Source organism: Columba livia, chromosome 9 (assembly GCF_036013475.1).
Source record: "Columba livia isolate bColLiv1 breed racing homer chromosome 9, bColLiv1.pat.W.v2, whole genome shotgun sequence".
NCBI lineage: Eukaryota > Metazoa > Chordata > Aves > Columbiformes > Columbidae > Columba > Columba livia.
In genome coordinates, this window is record NC_088610.1 from 10,857,762 (window position 1) to 10,870,521 (window position 12,760).

Below are 12,760 nucleotides of genomic sequence, written 5' to 3' on the forward strand. Positions count from 1 at the left end.
GGATGCTCACACAGCTCATAAAATTTGGTCTCGTGTTGGAAATGTTTTGTGGAAATACGCTGCTTAATCTACTGCAGCCATTCACAGTTGATGTTGTCGTGGTGTGCATCGGAGGGGTGAACATTACAGCTGGCTCAGGGAAGTTCGATAAGTTACCACAAGTCCTCAAGAATAAAACTGAAAGAAATAGGTCTTCAATTAAATTTACATTATTCACTAAAAAATGGGAAATATGGGAGGGCCTGGCAAAGTCATCCTTCTGGCTGGACTTGCACTGCAGTCAGCTCCTGCTGATGGGTACCTGCAATCACCCCTTCACAGCTGAGGGACTGTATAGAATAAATCCAGGCTGTGCTTTAATGGAGTGTTAAGCACATCAGTGATGTTGCAGGGGAAGACAAGGCCAGAGATCCAGGATGAAATACTAGTCCAGCAGGGTGGGGAGAACAAGAAGAAAAAACAATCCCCAACCCCCCCCCAAACAAACAACCAAACAACCCCAACAAAGCAAAAAAAAACCCCACCACAACAACAAAAAACCACAAAACAACAACAACAAAACACACAAAAAAACCCTTGCAAAACCTCTGACTTCAAGGTCTTTAATCACTGGAGCAAGTTGTCTAATAACATAGTGCAGGGTGTGCTTTGGCACTACTGTGTACTTCATTTTATGTTTAACATGCCAGAAAAGAATACATCCTGAAGAGGTGAATATAGCATATCTGGCTATCTAAGGGAAAGCAGATTATAGCAATAATATAATAATAAGAAAAAACAGGGACTTTTGAATGTGGCTACTGATATTTTTTTCTAAACCTTTTTGACACTATCATTAGCAAAACCTAATTAGAAGGTGATTTTCAACTATTGCTGTCCTCAGGACATAAAGTATAGCCCTCACATAAATAATATTATCATCTTTAAAATACTTCATAAACACTAATTTACCCTCTCAGTTTTCTTGTGAGATAGATAATTATGTGTTAACAATAATATCATAATCATTAGTAGCTGTGTTAGTCCTCTCTTTTTATAGATGGAAGCTCATGCCCTGATTAGAAACAGCTTGCTGAAGGCCACACGAGGAGTCTTTCAGGATTCTGATGAGTCCTGGCTCTGTCCTCTGCTCACATAAAGAACCAGAAAACTGTACGTATAATTAAAGAAAAGCAGGGCTTTAAGTAAGGGCAAAAAAATGCATCCTCTTCAAGCTGGCTGGCTTCCTAGGCTGCCAGGAAATATTACAATAGTATGTGACAGAGGTAAATATCTAATAAATATCATACCTTTCTCTACCTTTATTTACTCTGCAGTAATTATACCAAGTAATGTAGATTGTTATGAATCACGATGACACTTACAATGCTGAATTTTTGCAACCACATCCTGGCCCTGTGAGATAATCCGTTTTGATCTCATACGAGAGCCAGATACGTCTCGCATGAAACTTCAGAGGTGTGCGATAGCTGCTGGTACACACCCTTTTTCGTAACCTCATTAAAATAAAACAAGTTTGGATTTGCTTAGCCATTGTAGGATGTAATATCTGAGTTACAACCCTGCTGTGAAGGGAACTTTGCCATAACCATGGAGTTAACAGGGCCCTCTTCGGTATTTCTATTTGAGAAGTAACTCCCGCCCCATTTAAAGAAACATAGATATTTACATATCCAACTGGAAAGAAAAAAAGTTAAACCAATCCTTAGACAGTGTTTAAAGAAAAAAAAACCAACCAAATATGTCTCTAACTCATGTCGCTGTGTCTAAACTATTGCAATTACAACAGGAACTTGGAGGCCGCCTGGTCTTGCGTTGCTGGGTGTGCTCGCGGAGAGGTTGTTTAACAACAGTCTGCCCGCTGTCATGGCACCGGCTGTCGGAGCATCGCCTCTCCAGGAAACAACCCCGTTCCCACCGAAACTACAGCTCCACACCTGCGATAACTCAGCCTGCCAGGGCTTGACCCCCATCGCTTTCCAGAGTCAGGGGGTACCAGCATCTTTGCGACTCGTTCGCTCATTTTTCTCCTCTTCTCCACAGTTGTGCAAAACATCCGCAAATCCTCCTCGGGGCCAGATTCTGGGTAGCAAGAGATGATATCCAGGGCTTTCAACACGCCACTAGCTGTGCTGGCTGGTGGCCCCGGCACAGCTTTCGCTTCACCCCGTCTTGTGCCAGGAACCGCTCTGGGAGCCGGAGGGGACAGTGGCATCCTCTGCCCACAGTGGAACCCTCCATGGGCAGGGTGGCCCTGGAACAGCAGCAACAAAACGCATTGTTTTTCCTCTGCCCACCAAAAAAAGGGAAAATGTGACCCAGTGGGAGCAGCTGTTTGCCTGCAGGAAGATGCAATGCAGGAGTTTGAAGGGGGCTGGAGCAGCTGGCATGTCATCTTCTCTGTTTCTCTCACTTTTCCTTTAAAAATGCATTCCTCTGGCACTTACCTGAAAGCTCTGCTTGGTGTGGTGTGTTCACACGCACCTCTGTGTTCCTCTGAAAGCCTGTGCGGTGTGCTGGACCCCTGTGGAGGGGGTCAGGAGCAATGAGACAATACAGCAAACGGCTTCATTTGCTAACTTTGTCATCTGTGGGCTCTGATATTTCTTGCGGGCCTGCTGGTAGCTTTTAAAAATAGAAACATGGAATTGCCCCTGTGCAGGGGGCCAGGACGAATGGCCCGTGCCCCGCTGAAGCTCTGCCTACCAGGGTTCGTGTGTCTTAACTCCACCGATTTACAGCAGCATTAAACGTGCTCTATGTGGCGTAACTTGTGTCCTGAAATTTCTGAAAGAGCCACTTCATGGCCTTGGATGGCATGGTTCACCAAATGGTTATGAATGAGGGACTATTTGCCTGGTCACGCTGCTCCTCTGCTCCTGCTGTTTATTCTGGGAAGCAGAAGCCCCTGAGATGGATCTGGGTAAAATAAAAAGTAGTGCTACAGGCATGTTAATCACCAGCGTGTTAAGACTTTTTTCACCAGGTGTCCACTGATCAATTGACAATCAATTTGTATGCCAAGGCAGCAGCAGATGCTCCCCACTCAGAAACAAGTCCCATTGCCAGCATGTCCTCTCCTACAGTCATTGTCAGCAGGTGCGAAAAGAATAAAGCCAGTCCCTTCATACTGGTGGATGTCCACTTCCTTTCTTGATATGTACTACACAAAGACAAATAATTTAGAGGGTTTTTTGATACCTTCCTCACATTAAAGGAAATTATTTTTTCTTAGAGTATGAAACTGGCCTTAACTGTTCAGTGGTCCAGATTTGGATTTTGCAGACACAAGGAAGTCATGGGGAAATTGCTAGGGTGTGGGTGTACCTTTCTCTCCTCTTTCCCACTCTTTTCTGGTATGACAACATTATTAGGATTAAAGGCGCCTTTCTCACTTACATTTATCCACTTTGGGACACAAACTGAAAAAAGCATCTTCATGGGGAACTGGACTGTCTGTGTGGGGAGCCCGGCTCCAGCATCTGTCCCTCCTCCACCCTGGCAAGCCTGGAGCCAGGCTCTAAGACCCGCTTGTTTAAATATCAGGTTTAACTGGGGCTTGCCTGCATATCAAAGGCAACATGGTAATTTTTGCGAGGGAAAGGGTTTGCCCCGGTGTTGGCCAGACTTGTCCCTGCTCTCCCTGTTGCACAACCTGGTGCTGAGTCACCACCATTTCCCACCCAACGAGCGCCTGCGTCTTCTCAGCGCTGTGTTTGTATAGGATGGGGTCCCGTAACGCATGCCGTAACTGGGGGAGCCTTTGCATAAACAAGAGCTAAAAACGAACAAAGAGCCTTTCTGGTTCACAAGTACTTATCTATGTACTGCCATGCATGGCAAGTTTTGTTGTGGGACCTCGACTGTGTGGTGGACTGGGCTTGAACTTGCTTTCCTAAGTCAGTCACCCAGTTCCTCCTATGCTTGTATCTCACTGGGCCTTCAGTCTTGCCCTGATCTGCTGAAGATTTGTGGATAGATATTACATAGATTTAACACAATAGCATGGCTTTTATTATTTGCTGGAAAATGTTATTAAAAAAACAAGTATTACAGATGCATTTTAATCCCTGAAGTGATTTTTTAGAAGAATGCATGAATTATTAATTGTTATTGTTATTATTGCAGTGCATACCTATCTCACAGGACATTGTGAGGATTAATTAATTCTTGTAAAGATGTAAAAGGCCATATAGGTGTCAAGGGTTATGACTAAAGTGCTTTGAAAATGGAAACCACTCTGTGAGTGCCAAGTATTATTATTTATGGAGTTCGGGCAGTGTGCTTGGTGCTGTGCAAACACTGGTCCAGTTATTACAAATATTTGCTTATATGTGCTTACAAGGCCGAGCACTCACTATTACATGTAATTTCGACTATTTTAAGAATGTGTCTTACAAATATGGCTGTGAGAAGACTTTCCAGTAGTTGGGATGACAGAGCCATGGAACGTGAGCAGGCGTGATACTGAAGCACTTGTATCCAAACACGTGGGTGAATCAAGACCTCAGATCCGCTCCAGTTCTACACTCAGAAGTTAGGGTTTGGTCCTATCTTTTTCACTACTGGGAGAGTTTGGGAAAGGAAATGTAGCAACAGTTATTGTTTAAAAGTGCCTCTCCCGGCTCAAGGCAAAGCCAACTCCTTAAGCTCGGCTCACTCACAACAGCCTGCTGCAAACCATAACCTGCTGAGCTGCCCCATGTTACCCAACATCCGTTCTTGGAAACCTCTGAAAGTGAGAACCTCCCTCCCGTATGCTCTGGAAGCGGCCCAGGTAACACTGAGCCCAGCTGCATATTTAGGCAACAGAACTACAAAGTTTAAAGCTCATAATGGAAAGTATGGCCTTTGTGCAGACCTGTGAGGTGTTCATCTTCAAGAAGGGATACCAGAACAAAATGGATAGGGTAAAACAACTAAAGCACAAAACTAGCAGAATGCATTTTGTAGATTCTACAGAGCGGAATGTATACTTGGGTAATCACACAGTCGCGTATATCATCATGTTAAAAGGGAAAGCCTGGCACCCCAGAGCTGTGACGGAACATTTTGAGATCACCAGACCACGGAATCCTTCAGTCAGATGACTTCAGTTCAGCACATTGTCACTGCTCAGCAGATGGATGGGAAGATGGTGTTGGTAGTTCCTGCGGGCCAAACAACACACACTTGAGGGCTTTTCCCTCCCCACTTTCTCACAAGCTTTCTGAATGTTACGCGTCCTGTTCCCATTTCATGGACTTCTCCTCACAGCTCCTACCATACACTTCTTCGGGCCCTTGATGTCCCACAGTAAGAGGTCCCATATCTTCTTTCCTCTTGCCTTAGGCTATGTGCGTGCTCCCATTCTCCCGTCCGCCCACTGCTCTCGCTCGTCTTCTTTTACCTGGGAAATAAATCATTCAGAGTATCAAGAGCTTAAATTCCTTTAGAAGCACAGGCAGATCTAAGATTATCATGTAGGAAGCTGTTAATGAATCCCTTGCCACTTTTTTTGCCCCTTTTAAATTTCCCAACTTTAGCAAAATGGTCAGATTTGGAACTGGCCTGGATATGGTCTTCAAAAATTATTGCCTCTTTACATACCTACAGCAGACGACCTGCACACTGTTACTGAGGAGAGAAGGTTGCCCACTTGGGCCATCAAAAATCATTACAGAAATAAATGTTGAACGCCCGGTGGTTTGCAATTACAAATATGCTCCCTGGCTTTCTAGAGAGACTGTGGTTTCCCCACATAACTCACACTTCTCCAAGCAAATGGGTTGAAGGCCCAGGACTTTTTCGGAATTAAATGACTTTGCAATTAAAAAACTTTATTTTCTGCAAGTATTTAAATATTATGCTTCATAAAAGAAGTGCATGGGCCTGATCCTGAAAAAAATGAGCACCGTGAGGTGATCCTACACCCAGAGACCCACCCATCTGCTTTCTTCAAGGCTTTGTGGAGTCAAGGGGTCCCATCTGCTTCTGAGAGGAAACTCAGGTAGGTGAAATCTGCCCGTGCTATGTGCCAGTTGTTAGGCGGAACGGAAAATCATAGAATCATTTCAGTTGGAAGAGATCCTCAGGATCATTGAGTCCAACCATAACCTAACTCTAGCACTAAACCATGTTCCTAAGAACCTTGTCTCAATGCCTTTTAAACCCCTCCAGGGCTGCTGACCCCACCACTGCCCTGGGCAGCCTGTTCCAATGCCTGATAACCCTTTCGGTGAAGAATTTTTTCCTAATATCCAATTTAAACCTCCCCTGGCACAACTTGAGGCCATTTCCTCTTGTCCTATCACTTGTTACTTGGGAGAAGAGACCAACACCCTCCATGCTACAACCTCCTTTCAGGTAGTTGCAGACAGCAATAAGGTCTCCCCTCAGCCTCCTTTTCTCCAGGTTAAACAAGCCCCAGTTCCCTCAGCCACTCCTCATAACAAATAATAAATCCACCCTTAACTCTGGAAGTGCTGCCTTAGGACTAGCATAGTTCTCCAGCAATGCTCGGCTCTATTTACCAAAAAAAAAAAAAAAGAAAAGAGCCGCATTTGTGGCCCATGTCTCCGCTTTCCCGTTTTGCTGGGCACGGTGACGGGAGGCTCTGCAGAAGCGCGGTGAGGGGCCAGCACGGGACCTGGGCTGGCGCGTGTGGAGAGCCCTTGGCACCGGCAGCAGGGACATCTGATGTTGCAGTCGGATCTGAGCACGGTTTGTGGTCATCGGGACCGTGAGTGCCAGTGTCCGGACAGGAGAGCGTTGGACCGAGGCCCGAGAGCACGAAATGCTATTGCAGAAACGTCTTAAGATGGAAAGGGCTGCCTAGTGATGAATGTGGTTTCCATTAACAAAGCTTGCTTTAAAAATATAAACCAACCTGCGATATAAATGATAAATGGCATTTCAGTTTAAAAGAGCACGGCATCCAGGTGGGATACAACTTTTTTACTGCAGAGGATTATTTTCATTAAATGAAATTACAGGGTAGACACCAAATGGATACAGGCGTGCCGAACCCCAGCACAGGACCGATCCCCAATGCCCGGTACCATTGCCAACGCGACGGCTACATAAAAAAGAAATAACACGGCGCTAAATCCTGCATTTGCATAAGCGCTTTTGGCAGCGGGGCACAATTAATGGCTTTCCTAGAAAAACTTCCCGGCCGCGCCACGCCGCCTGCTCGCAGGGCCGGCAGCGGGGCCTCTCCGGCCTCCCCGCTCGCCCAGGCTCCGGCCACCAGCGCCCCGAGCCGCGGGCCCAGCCCCCGGGGCGGCCGCCTGGGCCCCGCGGCAGCCGGCAGGCCCGGGCAGCCTCCCCTTCCTGTCAGGGCCCGGGCAGCCTCCTCGCCTCCCCTCCCGCCCGCCCGGCTGCGCCTGCCCGGAGAGCGCGGCGGGGAGGGGGGTTCCGTGGGGAGAGGGGCAGGGAGGGGGTCCCCCCGCCCCGGCCGCCGACCCCAGCGCTGCCAGGGCGGCGGGTTTGTTTAGCCGGGCGGCCGCAGCGGCAGCCGGCCGGCCCCGCTCCTCCTCGCCTGGCCTCGCCTCCCCGCTCGGCTCCTTCCCTCCCTTCCCTTCCCTCCGCGCTGTCTCTGGCGCCCATTTCCGTGCGGCCGGGCACCCTCTCCCCGCGCGGAGTGTCTGAGGGCCGCTGGCTGCTCCGAGCCGCTTGGCTCCTTCCCTTAGTAACAGCTTTTACATTCTGCCTCAATTCCTCCTCAATCTAAATCACACACACACAGATATTACTTTTTTTTTTTCCCCTCCTCCTTCCTCGGGACTTAATCTCTACCCCCTCTCCCCACCCTCCCCCTCCCCCCGGCCTCTGGCTCGGGATATAATTGAATATCACAGCACTACTCGCTGGTTATTTTTTTTTCTTCCTCCTCCTGTGTGTGTGGTGGTGTGTTTTTTTTTTCTTTGCTGTGTGTTTTTTTTTTTTTTTTCCTCCTCCTCCTCTTGGTGTGGACACCTCAGCTAAAAAAAAAAAATAATAATATTATCGATACATATCCGTGTGTACACACACACAGACACAGGGACACACAGATGTGTACGTATATATACATGGCTGTATAAAGCAGGAGGAGAGACAAACAAGGGTGAATTTCTTGTGCCTCCGTTCCCAAGGAAGGGGGAGCAGCCGCTCCGCTCCGCTCCGCCGCTCCAAGGTAAGGACGGGGCGCCCGGCCGAGCCCCGGCTGCGGGCGGGAAGGGGCCGGGGGGCGGGGGGGGCAGGGCGCCCTGTTTGTGGCGGTTGGAGGCGGTTGGGGGATGGGCACCCGCCGAACGCCCGCCGCCGCCCCCCTCACCCACTCTCCCGTTTTAATTAATGCTTGTGGGGTGCGGGGGAGTGTGTGGGGGGGTGGGTGCTGCTTTGGGTCTGGGTTGCGGGGGGGGTACGTGTTTGTTTTATTTTCTTAAGCAAACGGCACCTCGCTTCCCCTCCCCCCTCCGTGCTGCTGCCCTCCCCTCCCCCACCCGGCTTCATTTTTTTAATATTTTTTAAAAAGAATTTAATGGGGCGGGGGGGCTCGGCCTCGGCAGCGAGTGGCACACGGGAGCCGTGGCGAGCGGCCTATTTTTAGCCCGATTTGTGTGGAAAAGCGCCTTCCCCTCCCCCTCCCCGCATATTTACTTGGGGGGGGAGGGGAAGTGGGGGAACGCGGGGTTTGGGGGGGCCCGGCCGTTGCTTGGAGCGGGGACACACGTGGGCTGTACCCCATGTTTGCCCCCTCCACCCCCAGGGCGAAGCAGTCAAGTTATTGATCAGTTTTCCTGCAAAGTTCGGGGTGGAATGTGAAATACCCTGCGGTGGCAGGGAGTGGGCCCGATTTGGGGGAAAAAACCCCAAGGTTTTTGCACTTCACAGGGGCTTGCTTTGGCTGGGCTTCTCCCTGTCCGAAACCCCGCTGTAAATTGCGAGTTGCACCTTCCAGACGAGCTTGCACGGTTGATGCGATGTATACATTTTCTTGGTAGAAGGATATAGGTCCTGCAATAGCACGACATGTGGCTTATTATTGTTGTACCCCCTAAAGGGTTAAACTTCTCGTGTTGTTCCAGGTGAATTTAATCTTTCATCACCCGAATTTCCTTTTAAGGCAGCTGGAGAGAATAAAAGTCTCCCCTCGCTTCTCTTTTGCTTTATCCCCTGAACAGCAAACTTTATATGCGCTTTATGGCAGAGGCTTGTTGCTGCAGATGACACGTGAGTCTGGAGGAAAGTTTGGTTTGTAGGTCGCTGTGTAGGAAAGTGAAGTTTGCTGGTGAAGTTTTTACTACTCTCCAGTGTGCTCAACTTCCTCGCTTTCCTGTCTGTGTAAATCAAATTCCTAACTGATTTATGAGGGGATCACAAAACATATTCCCTCTTTATTATGAAAGCATGGAAGGTATGATGAGGAAAACCAAGTCTTTGTTGTATTAAAAAAAACGTATTTCTGGGATTGTCTGACTCTCCTGCAGTACTAAAACAAATGAGCACGTTGAGCGTGTTAACAAGATCATTTGGTGTTTACTGTCTCTACCCTTTGGGTGTTGACTGGGACTGTGGTTTGTGCCCTTTTGAGGGAGAGGGCACCATTTGCAAAATTGATGTTTGGCTTTTGGGTGCACTGGGCAGTTTTGGGCCCTTGCCTTGCTCCGAGCAACCTATATCTGCATGAGGCTCACGCTGGATTTGGGGCCTTCCTTTGGACTTGTGTATGGTATCCGTGTTTTTGGAACATGTTTTGAATGAGGACTGATCCCATAAACTCTTCTGCGTGTCCCCGGATTTAAGCAAGCGGATACGTGTTTGTCAATGAGCATATGGAGGGTTTTTCTGCCTCTTAGCCATGGAAAAAAAGGGCCGTGCTGTTATGGCAGTGGTGCTTGGGGTGCAGGTGGTGCCCTAAAAATTATCATAGCAAACTTTCTGTGGTTTCTCATAGTGATTTTTCTTATTTTGGTTGGTATCTAATGAAGTAGCAATGTATTGTGTTATGTACCTAAGATCACCTGGGCCTGTACATCATCCCTGTCTTAAGCTTTCTTAGGGGAAGGTGGATTTGCCTCTGTGAGAACAGGGTTCATGTGGTACTGTGTCTTGGGAAGGCGGTGGCAATGCCTCCCAAACTGTTACTGGGATCACCTGCAGAAGACTTAGTTCTCACTCCACCAGGAAAGGGGAAGGAAATGTAATTTCAATGTATGAAAGGAGTTGGGGTTTGGCTTTGGAGATTTTTTTTTTTTAAGACTATGCAAGAGTTTATGATTCTTGTTCGTTTAAACGCGAACAGCCATGAAGTATGTGCGTAGCATAAATAATGTAATAATTACAGGAGATTCTGTTGCTTAAGCTTTTTTCCCCTTGAAACAGGTAGTTATGATTTTTTTCCCCCTGTGAGGTTTTTTTATATGAATACTTCTTTCAGTTTAACTCTATATATGGTAATTATTGATGTTTGTGTAATGCTTTGAAGTTGTAAGGCATGGTATAAGCGCTAAGTACCCAACAGCGGTACTTCATAGTCATTTTTCCATCATGAAAGAGTTTGATGCTGAGAAGTGCTACAGCCCTGAGCATAAAGAGGTTCTGGATGGATTAGGGGAAATGGTCAAAATTGCTTATAATGTTGTTTTCAGGTAATATTTTTTAGTTAGGAAGGACAGATCTGAATAATGTAAAGCAAACTGAGTTATTTTACCTAACTTGATTTTGGTTCTGGAATTTAATTTAACGTGGACTTCCCATTTGAGTCAGAATGTGTTTGCTGTTGTAGTGGCAGTGAAGACCCACATCCTACAAGGATGTAATCGTGCACAAGTCAGGAAGTCCCATAACGAAACACAACCCTGTGAACATTGGCGGTCTAGCTCGGTTGAATACGCTCTGCAGATGTCTGTGAAGCTGCTCACAGAAGTGAAGTGTGTTTTGTATTAGTGGTGGGCAATAGGCTGTGCACGTTTCATGACACTGATACTTTTTGGTATCACAGTGCTGTTAAGCGTTTTGGGGAGAGCTGAGGCAGTGGCAGGTATGACACATTTTCTTCACTAATCCCATCTCTCTGTTCCTCTGGAGCCCAAGAGGCAGCCACCCCCCAGTTTTTGTGTGCTTTGCCTGTCTCTTCCCTTCTCCTGGACTCATAGCCGTCTGTGTGAATTCTGACACCTTGGCTGGAGAGGACACTGCTGGAAAGCAGAGGAGAGACAGACACAAACCTGCCACCAGCTCTTCCCCTTCCAAACCAGGATAGGGAGGTCGTAAAGTGGTTCTACCTCTGCTTTGGAAAGGGTGAGGACAGGGTGTTCTGCAGGACTGTGTTGTGTCAATACTGCAATATTGTGATACTGAAATGTACCCTGCTGAAGTAGAACTTAGTCTAATTCATGTGGTTTATATTGAGAATTGTGATACTGTTATGGGTACTGACCATCCTTAGCATGTGTGTTTGTGCATGCATACGGATACAGAGTCTAGGGTGTAATATGACTATTGTCAAAGCCCTGAATATCAGCTGGTGAAAGTAGCTGTGAACTGGGAGAGAACTGAAAGCGTGTGTGCATGCTCTGTGATTACACGTGTTTGGCTCCTACGAAAAGTGACTACTGCGAGAATATGCTCATTGCATGCTCATTTTTAAATATAAATTTGTGTTTGGTGAGGAAGTGTCAAAAGTTTTCCATTTGGAACTATGACTGGCAGCTCTTTTCAGTGTTTACTGAGTTGAATCGCAGCATTAATGTAATACTTTCAAATTAACAGGTGATGAAGAACAGTTCCTCTGTTCCTGCTATTGATTTAGCTACCCTAGTCCCAAATACATGCAGCCTTCTAAGCACTGCAATATGAAGTTAGATGGTCTTAGTTTCTGTAAAGTAGCGTAATGAAGAGTGACTCTAGTAGAAAAAGATTCATCCAGCGATCCCAAGCAGAGTAGATGGATACTGCTTTATTCACCTCTGAATTGTTTTCCTTCAAGTATGACAACGAAATAAGGAATAAGAAATATATATTTTTGTCCTAATTATTTTGCAAAATTGAATTATCTAACTTGTAAAAAGTAGTGAAGAGGAGGCAGCATAGCTGTCACTTCGTGGGAGTTGATAGGTTGAGTGAAAAAGTATGGAAGTCTGGTCTGGAAATGACTCCGCCACTTTGCGTGAAAACAGTGAACAACGTCTCCTCGTTAGTGTTCTGCCTTGTGGTATCTAATCCAAGATGAGAAGGCCCTTTTCTTCCTTCGTGTAATGAAAACAAGACTGAAACTGTTTATACAAAATGCCCTGGAGTCTTCATGGCTGTGTTTGAGCTCAAGTTGAGTTTTCCTTTGGTTCTGAAGGATCTATAGAACCGTGACTTAGCTTACCTCCATTGATATTTTTTTTATTTTAATGCTTTATGGCCTACTTTTCTGTAACATCCTTTAGACTCTCCTTTGTATATTGCTCAGCAGCCTTAACAGAATTCTTCCTTGATAAGAAATGAGTGGTCATTCCAAGCCAGAGGTTGTGTAACCACGAGGGAAAATGCAGACACCATTTGGGTGTGGAGGATCTAGCTGCCTTGGCCAACCGAGGAGTGAAATCGCAGGTGTTGCAGCTTACCTTGCTCGCTCGCTTTGTTGCATGGGCTGAATGCTGGAAAGACTTTAGAGAGTATTTTCCTTCCTGCAGAAATAATAACAGTGGATTGGTGTAGCTTTCTGGAAAACCCGCTGAAAGAACTTCCGAAGTGATGAGGAGTTTTAGAGAGTTGTCTCAGCCAGTGCATGCAGTGTCATTCA

General features: G+C 46.7%; 1 protein-coding gene and 1 long non-coding RNA gene across 6 annotated transcripts in view; one reads left to right on the forward strand and one right to left on the reverse strand.

Annotated features, from left to right (window-relative positions):
- Positions 1-3,991: 3,991 nt before the first annotated feature.
- On the reverse strand, positions 3,992-7,093 carry LOC110361829 (uncharacterized). Its single transcript, XR_010474644.1, has 2 exons — positions 5,925-7,093; positions 3,992-5,389 (listed from the first exon to the last, which is right to left on the reverse strand). It is a non-coding gene; the product is annotated as an uncharacterized LOC110361829 (long non-coding RNA).
- A 484-nt stretch (positions 7,094-7,577) lies between these two features.
- The window catches only part of TBL1XR1 (TBL1X/Y related 1), a 114,619-nt gene continuing 109,436 nt past the window's right edge, over positions 7,578-12,760 (forward strand). For 3 of the 5 annotated variants that reach the window (XM_065073803.1, XM_065073802.1, XM_065073804.1), the window contains exon 1: positions 7,608-8,158. The gene's annotated coding sequence lies outside the window, so the exon portion shown is untranslated. Of the gene's footprint in view, positions 8,159-12,760 lie in introns of all 5 variants that reach the window. The other 2 variants (XM_065073805.1, XM_065073806.1) reach the window with 2 other exon arrangements.